The sequence below is a fragment of the Silene latifolia genome, chromosome Y (assembly GCF_048544455.1).
Source record: "Silene latifolia isolate original U9 population chromosome Y, ASM4854445v1, whole genome shotgun sequence".
Classification (NCBI taxonomy): domain Eukaryota; kingdom Viridiplantae; phylum Streptophyta; class Magnoliopsida; order Caryophyllales; family Caryophyllaceae; genus Silene; species Silene latifolia.
This window is the reverse complement of record NC_133538.1, coordinates 75,269,801-75,278,858: the sequence shown is the minus strand read 5'-3', so window position 1 is coordinate 75,278,858 and position 9,058 is coordinate 75,269,801.

The following is a 9,058-nucleotide window of genomic DNA, read 5'->3' as shown; positions in this document are numbered from 1 at the left end:
TGTTGAGATAATTTTGTGGATGGGTTTGATGTTCGTTATTTGGAATGTTAACCAAAAATAGGAGAAAAACCATGTTATGTTGATATGAGTGTAAGAGGTTGATATACGAGCAGTGGTGGCATTGTGGTGTTGTCACTAGTGGTTAAAAGTGATGGTATATTAGAAAGGTAGCAATTCTAAAGAGGTTGATTTGGTAGGGACCTGATTGATGTGTATGATTGGGAGAGGGTATAAGATGTGGTTAGATGAGGCGGATGCTAATAGTTGAATAGTAAAGGTATGGTTATATTTGGCAGGAAGTGATGGTTGTGCGAATGGGGGAATATGTTATGAGGGGCATATGAGTTAAACTCGGGCGACAGGTAACCTTTATCGAGTGGTAACTTACGTGGTCAGGATTGACTAGTTGGTTGTGATTACGAGTCTATGTTATGTGTAAATGTTAGTGTGAGGTTCTGACCTCACAAGAAGTGGTATGGTGTGATAATTATAAAGTTGTTTTATGAATGTTCGGTAATATATATGTTGGACACGGTAATTTAATTGAATGATATCCAAAAAGGTAATAATTTGATTGATTTGACATGGCTAGTTATAATTTTATGTGTATTGATAACACATGTGTATTCCGTGAAATGGTAGAAATGATGTTCATGAGATGCCTATCTGTTTATCCATATAATATGTTGCGTGGTGATTTAATAAAGTCGATTTGAGTAAGTTTTTCTTGTCTGAGAAGTTATCTTTGAGTCAAGTATTTATGGGAATTGTATGCAGTTGTGATGTCTATCGGTGTGGTTGTGGTGCCTCGGGTGGTGATCCGGGCACGGTACATAGTGCTATGATGCGGGTATTTTTGCACTACGGTGTGGCTATTGGTGGCGGTGTTGTGATGCCGTCACCGGTTGTGGTGGAGTAGGCGGGATGATTATGATTCGAGTTTCAAAGTACATACGAGCTTATACATAGATTGTTGTTTTGTTTGATGTTGCTCCCTGCGAGTTTCAGTTTGTGCAGATAGACAGTTGTCTGTTGATTGATGTTTTCTTTACCAGTTTAAGTTGGGAATGAGGTAGAATATGATATGAAATAGAGTTGTATATGTTTTCGTTGTTGTCATGTTATAGTGATATTCTGTTGATGGGATACGGTTGTGAGAGGTTGTTACTGATAATTTTGATCTTGTTTTCGGATGAGACATCGGTAGACATGGTAATGGAAAATGATTCGTGGAACATGTGTTGTAATGATCTGAAAGCGGCAGGTAGTTCATAATCTTTTGTTGAGACAGTGAGTGAAGGGTGTTTGGGGAATTAGTGTCATGTTAAGTGGTGTATGAGTTTTACGGTAATGAAAGAAAGAACTTGAGGATCTAGTGTGCGTGTACGTAACAAGTACGGATCGTGAGTTATGCTTCTGGGAGATAAGTGCCTTACATAGAGAGGTATGTTGTTTGGCAGTAATAATGAAGAGTGGGTATGGTGATTTGCTACGAGTTTATGGTATAGGTTAGGTGCTATGCCGAATGAGTTGAGGAATGAGAAATGTTTATGTATGGGAGCCTTGGATATAAGAATTGTGAGTGTTTGGTTTATAGACGGTTATCTTTGACATGTGGTGGTACAGAGGGTAATGAGATATAGATATGGTTTGGGTATTAGTGAGTTACGAGGACGTAACATTTGTCTTAAGAGGAGTAGGATGCGATAAAACAGATTTTGATGGTTGTACATATGATAATATATTCGGAAGTTGAGTCTTGATGTAGAATATAAGATCGATTCGTGTTGTGGGTGATTTTTTTAAAGGTCATGACCGTGCTTGTAGTAGCGTGATGTTTAGGAGTGTGAGAATATTTCACTAGTGTTGACAGTTGGATGATGAGGTTACGAGTGTGAGTAAACTTCGAGGACGAAGTTCCTTTTAAGGGTGGTAGAATGTAACATTCCGTTTGATGTCTATGAGTGTCTTGGTATTGGATTTGATAGTTGATGATATTATGGAGCTAGCAGCATTAGAGGATGGTAGTTGGTTATGCATGGAGTTGGTGTCGTGAGAGATATATATGTGGTAGACACGATATAGTGAGTCATGTTGTGGAAGTAAACATAGTTGGTGGAGTGGGTGTCAAGAGTTCATGTTCTATGTTCGGTCGAGTTTTTGAGTCCTTAGCTAAGTTGTTGTGTCTTGGTCGAGTCAGTATGATTGTTTTTATGTATGGGTTGAACTTCGGGGACGAAGTTCTTATTAAGGAGGGAAGACTATAATACTCCGTATTTATAAGTCTTTGGGTACTCTATCGAGTAGGCCTTACTCTGTCGAGTAAGGGTGAGTTGCGTTTTAAAATAGTTTCTGACCTGTTGGGTACTCGATCGAGTAACGTGGGTACTCGATCGAGTAAGGGGGCACACGATCGAGTACCTTAGCTACTCGATCGAGTAGCCGGTTTTACGGGGAGTTTTCTCGGGTTTTGTTAATTATGTGATTAAGGTATATAAGCTTTGTCGTCATTGTTCTAAATCACTTTTGCAAAACCTAAATTACTGTTTAAGAGAGAAAGCAAGCAAGTTCTTCATTCTAATCGCATAATTAGCAATCCCCGGAGTTTGGAAGGTCAGTTCGCGTCGTTGTTCATACCGTTGAGTTCCTTGCGTCGAGGGTAAGATCTATGTACTATTTTTATTGTCTTTCTTTTGATTTGGTTAAACCCTAATTTAGAGATTTGGAGGTTTATGTGTAGTATGTGATTTGGTAGCCTTTATGTGTTGTATGATAGGAGGAGGGTTCATAGAGGAGGCTTTTTGATTCAGCAGTCGAGACCGTCTGATTATGTGCTTACCAGGTAGGATTTCCTACTCAGTATTAGTCCCATAATGGGATGATTGTTGATGTGTTGAGATTGATTGTTTGATATAGTAATTGTATTGTGAATTTGTGATTGTGATTGTACATTGTTGATAGATTCAGACGGTTGTTGAAATTGTGATTGTGATTGGCTGCCTATGGTTCTCGAGATGCGTTCTCGGCTGAGTGGAGTCACTTGCGGGAGTGGCTTCACGCCCTGGTTTCGCCCTTCGTGGAACCCGCCACGGAAGGGGATGTGCACATTAATGAACATGGGTTTATCGCTCGGTATGAAGAGCGGGGATTTTGGGTACGGGTGCAGCTGCGGTCCCCCCACTGGCGGGCTGGTCCAGTGGACGATCGGTGATTGAGATTGTTGGGATTGGTGTGATTGTATGTGTGACGGTGTGAGCTGTATGTTTATCGGATTGTTGATATGTATATAAATTGTGTGATTAGTACTGACCCCGTTTAAATGTTTTAAAAACTGTGGTGATCCATTCGGGGGTGGTGAGCAGTTGCTTGGCAGGTATATCTTGGATATGCGTGGGATCTAGTTGGGGATGGAGTCATCACATATCAGAGTCTTTAGTCTTCCGGTGTGTTTGTTAGGACAGTTCCTTTCTGTTGGTTTATAGTTTGAGAGCAGTTGTATTTTGCTTACAGTTGGTTTTGTTATGTAATCACTTAACTTGTTTAATAAAGTATGTTTCTTCATTGTCTTCTGATTATCATGCCTCGGGTAACCGAGATGGTAGCATCTTTATACCTAAGTGGTCCTGGTAAGGCACTTGGAGTATGGAGGTGTTACAGTAACTCCTTGTACGAACTATTTCTCCCTGTCATCGTGCCTCGTTGTGTGAACTATTTTTTCTTGTTCGTTAGGCATTGTGACTCGTGTAATCCATTTGTCCTTGTCATTGTGACTCATTGTGTGAACCATTTGTCCTTGTTCGTTAGCCATTGTGGCTCGTTGTGTGAACCATTTGTCTTTGTCATTGTGACTCATTGTGCGAGCCATTTGTCCTTGTCATTGTGACTTTGTGTTCGAACCATTTGTCCATGTTCATTTGTCAATGTGACTCGTTTTGTGAACCATTCGTATTTGTCATTGTGACTCGTTGTGTGAACCATTTGTCCTTGTTCATTAGTCATTGTGAATAGTTGTTTGAACCATTTCTCCTTATTCATAAGTCATTGTGTCTCTTTATGTAAACCATTTGTCCTTGTTATTATGAACCATTTCTCCTTGTTCATTAGTTATTGTGACTCTTTGTGTGAACGATTTGTCATAGTGAGAACTCGTTATGTTAACCATTTGTCCTTGTTCCTTAGGCATTGTGACTTGTTGTGTGAACCATTTCTCCTTGTCATTGTAACTCCTTGTACAAACTATTTGTCCCTGTCATCGTGCCTCGTTGTGTGAACTATTTGTTCTTGTTCGTTAGGCATTGTGACTCGTGTAATCCATTTGTCTTTGTCATTGTGACTCATTGTGTGAACCATTTGTCCTTGTTCGTTAGCCATTGTGGCTCGTTGTGTGAACCATTTGTCTTTGTCATTGTGACTCATTGTGCGAGCCATTTGTCCTTGTCATTGTGACTTTGTGTTCGAACCATTTGTCCTTGTTTATTATTCATTGTGACTCGTTGTGTGAACCATTTGTCCTTGAGAATTATTGTTTGAACCATTTCTCATTATTCATATGTCATTGTGACTCTTTTTGTGAACCATTTGTCCTTGTCATTGTGAACCATTTCTCCTTGTTCATTAGTTATTGTGACTATTTGTGTCAACGAATTTTCATTGTGAGACTCGTTGTGTGAACCATTTGTCCTTGTTATTGTGTACCATTTCTCCTTGTTCATTAGTTATTGTGACTCTTTGTGAGAACGATTTGTCATAGTGAGAACTCGTTATGTTAACCATTTGTCCTTGTTCCTTAGGCATTGTGCTTTGTTGTGTGAACCATTTGTCCTTGTCATTGTAACTCCTTGTACGAACTATTTGTCCTTGTCATCGTGTCTCGTTGTGTGAACTATTTGTTCTTGTTCGTCAGGCATTGTGACTCGTGTGAACCATTTGTCCTTGTCATTGTGACTCATTGTGTGAATTATTTGTCTATGTTCACTAGTCATTGTGACTCATTGTGCGAACCATTTGTCAATGTTATTTGTAATTGTGACTCGTTTTGTGAACCATTCGTATTTGTCATTGTGACTCGTTGTGTGAACCATTTGTCCTTGTTCATTAGTCATTGTGAATCGTTGTTTGAACCATTTCTCCTTATTCATAAGTCATTGTGTCTCTTTATGTAAACCATTTGTCGTTGTTATTGTGAACCATTTCTCCTTGTTCATTAGTTATTGTGACTCTTTGTGTGAACGATTTGTCATAGTGAGAACTCGTTATGTTAACCATTTGTCCTTGTTCCTTAGGCATTGTGACTTGTTGTGTGAACCATTTCTCCTTGTCATTGTAACTCCTTGTACGAACTATTTCTCCTTGTCATCGTGCCTCGTTGTGTGAACTATTTGTTCTTGTTCGTTAGGCATTGTGACTCGTGTGAACCATTTGTCCTTGTCATTGTGACTCATTGTGTGAACCATTTGTCCTTGTTCGTTAGCCATTGTAGCTCGTTGTGTGAACCATTTGTCTTTGTCATTGTGACTCATTGTGCGAGCCATTTGTCCTTGTCATTGTGACTTTGTGTTCGAACCATTTGTCCTTGTTTATTATTCATTGTGACTCGTTGTGTGAACCATTTATCCTTGTGAATTGTTGTTTGAACCATTTCTAATTATTCACATGTCATTGTGACTCTTTTTGTGAACCATTTGTCCTTGTCATTGTGAACCATTTCTCCTTGTTCATTAGTTATTGTGACTATTTGTGTCAACGAATTGTCATTGTGAGACTCGTTGTGTGAACCATTTGTCCTTGTTATTGTGTACCATTTCTTCTTGGTCATTAGTTATTGTGACTCTTTGTGAGAACGATTTGTCATAGTGAGAACTCGTTATGTTAACCATTTGTCCTTGTTCCTTAGGCATTGTGACTTGTTGTGTGAACCATTTGTCTTTGTTATTGTAACTCCTTGTACGAACTATTTGTCCTTGTCATCGTGTCTCGTTGTGTGAACTATTTGTTCTTGTTCGTCAGGCATTGTGACTCATGTGAACCATTTGTCCTTGTCATTGTGACTCATTGTGTGAATTATTTGTCCATGTTCATTAGGCATTGTGACTCATTGTGCGAACCATTTGTCCATGTTCATTAGTCAATGTGACTCGTTTTGTGAACCATTCGTATTTGTCATTGTGACTCGTTGTGTGAACCATTTTTCCTTGTTCATTAGACATTGTGAATCGTTGTTTGAACCACTTCTCCTTATTCATAAGTCATTGTGTCTCTTTATGTTAACCATTTGTCCTTGTTATTGTGAACCATTTCTCCTTGTTCATTAGTTATTGTGACTCTTTGTGTGAACGATTTGTCATAGTGAGAACTCGTTATGTTAACCATTTGTCCTTGTTCCTTAGGCATTGTGACTTGTTGTGTGAACCATTTCTCCTTGTCATTGTAACTCCTTGTACGAACTATTTGTCCCTGTCATCGTGCCTCATTGTGTGAACTATTTGTTCTTGTTCGTTAGGCATTGTGACTCGTGTAATCCATTTGTCTTTGTCATTGTGACTCATTGTGTGAACCATTTGTCCTTGTTCGTTAGCCATTGTGGCTCGTTGTGTGAACCATTCGTCTTTGTCATTGTGACTCATTGTGCGAGCCATTTGTCCTTGTCATTGTGACTTTGTGTTCGAACCATTTGTCCTTGTTTATTATTCATTGTGACTCGTTGTGTGAACCATTTGTCCTTGAGAATTGTTGTTTGAACCATTTCTCATTATTCATATGTCATTGTGACTCTTTTTGTGAACCATTTGTCCTTGTCATTGTGAATCATTTCTCCTTGTTCATTAGTTATTGTGACTATTTGTGTCAACGAATTTTCATTGTGAGACTCGTTGTGTGAACCATTTGTCCTTGTTATTGTGTACCATTTCTCCTTGTTCATTAGTTATTGTGACTCTTTGTGAGAACGATTTGTCATAGTGAGAACTCGTTATGTTAACCATTTGTCCTTGTTCCTTAGGCATTGTGACTTGTTGTGTGAACCATTTGTCCTTGTCATTGTAACTCCTTGTACGAACTATTTGTCCTTGTCATCGTGTCTCGTTGTGTGAACTATTTGTTCTTGTTCGTCAGGCATTGTGACTCGTGTGAACCATTTGTCCTTGTCATTGTGACTCATTGTGTGAATTATTTGTCTATGTTCACTAGTCATTGTGACTCATTGTGCGAACCATTTGTCAATGTTATTTGTAATTGTGACTCGTTTTGTGAACCATTCGTATTTGTCATTGTGACTCGTTGTGTGAACCATTTGTCCTTGTTCATTAGTCATTGTGAATCGTTGTTTGAACCATTTCTCCTTATTCATAAGTCATTGTGTCTCTTTATGTAAACCATTTGTCCTTGTTATTGTGAACCATTTCTCCTTGTTCATTAGTTATTGTGACTCTTTGTGTGAACGATTTGTCATAGTGAGAACTCGTTATGTTAACCATTTGTCCTTGTTCCTTAGGCATTGTGACTTGTTGTGTGAACCATTTCTCCTTGTCATTGTAACTCCTTGTACGAACTATTTGTCCTTGTCATCGTGCCTCGTTGTGTGAACTATTTGTTCTTGTTCGTTAGGCATTGTGACTCGTGTGAACCATTTGTCCTTGTCATTGTGACTCATTGTGTGAACCATTTGTCCTTGTTCGTTAGCCATTGTAGCTCGTTGTGTGAACCATTTGTCTTTGTCATTGTGACTCATTGTGCGAGCCATTTGTCCTTGTCATTGTGACTTTGTGTTCGAACCATTTGTCCTTGTTTATTATTCATTGTGACTCGTTGTGTGAACCATTTATCCTTGTGAATTGTTGTTTGAACCATTTCTAATTATTCACATGTCATTGTGACTCTTTTTGTGAACCATTTGTCCTTGTCATTGTGAACCATTTCTCCTTGTTCATTAGTTATTGTGACTATTTGTGTCAACGAATTTTCATTGTGAGACTCGTTGTGTGAACCATTTGTCCTTGTTATTGTGTACCATTTCTCCTTGTTCATTAGTTATTGTGACTCTTTGTGAGAACGATTTGTCATAGTGAGAACTCGTTATGTTAACCATTTGTCCTTGTTCCTTAGGCATTGTGACTTGTTGTGTGAACCATTTGTCCTTGTTATTGTAACTCCTTGTACGAACTATTTGTCCTTGTCATCGTGTCTCGTTGTGTGAACTATTTGTTCTTGTTCGTCAGGCATTGTGACTCATGTGAACCATTTGTCCTTGTCATTGTGACTCATTGTGTGAATTATTTGTCCATGTTCATTAGGCATTGTGACTCATTGTGCGAACCATTTGTCCATGTTCATTAGTCAATGTGACTCGTTTTGTGAACCATTCGTATTTGTCATTGTGACTCGTTGTGTGAACCATTTTTCCTTGTTCATTAGACATTGTGAATCGTTGTTTGAACCACTTCTCCTTATTCATAAGTCATTGTGTCTCTTTATGTTAACCATTTGTCCTTGTTATTGTGAACCATTTCTCCTTGTTCATTAGTTATTGTGACTCTTTGTGTGAACGATTTGTCATAGTGAGAACTCGTTATGTTAACCATTTGTCCTTGTTCCTTAGGCATTGTGACTTGTTGTGTGAACCATTTCTCCTTGTCATTGTAACTCATTGTACGAACTATTTGTCCTTGTCATCGTGCCTCGTTGTGTGACCTATTTGTTCTTGTTCGTTAGGCATTGTGACTCGTGTGAACCATTTGTTCTTGTCATTGTGACTCATTGTGTGAACCATTTGTCCTTGTTCGTTAGCCATTGTAGCTTGTTGTGTGAACCATTTGTCTTTGTCATTGTGACTCATTGTGCGAGCCATTTGTCCTTGTCATTGTGACTTTGTGTTCGAACCATTTGTCCTTGTTTATTATTCATTGTGACATGTTGTGTGAACCATTTATCCTTGTGAATTGTTGTTTGAACCATTTCTAATTATTCAAATGTCATTGTGACTCTTTTTGTGAACCATTTGTCCTTGTCATTGTGAACCATTTCTCCTTGTTCATTAGTTATTGTGACTATTTATGTCAACGAA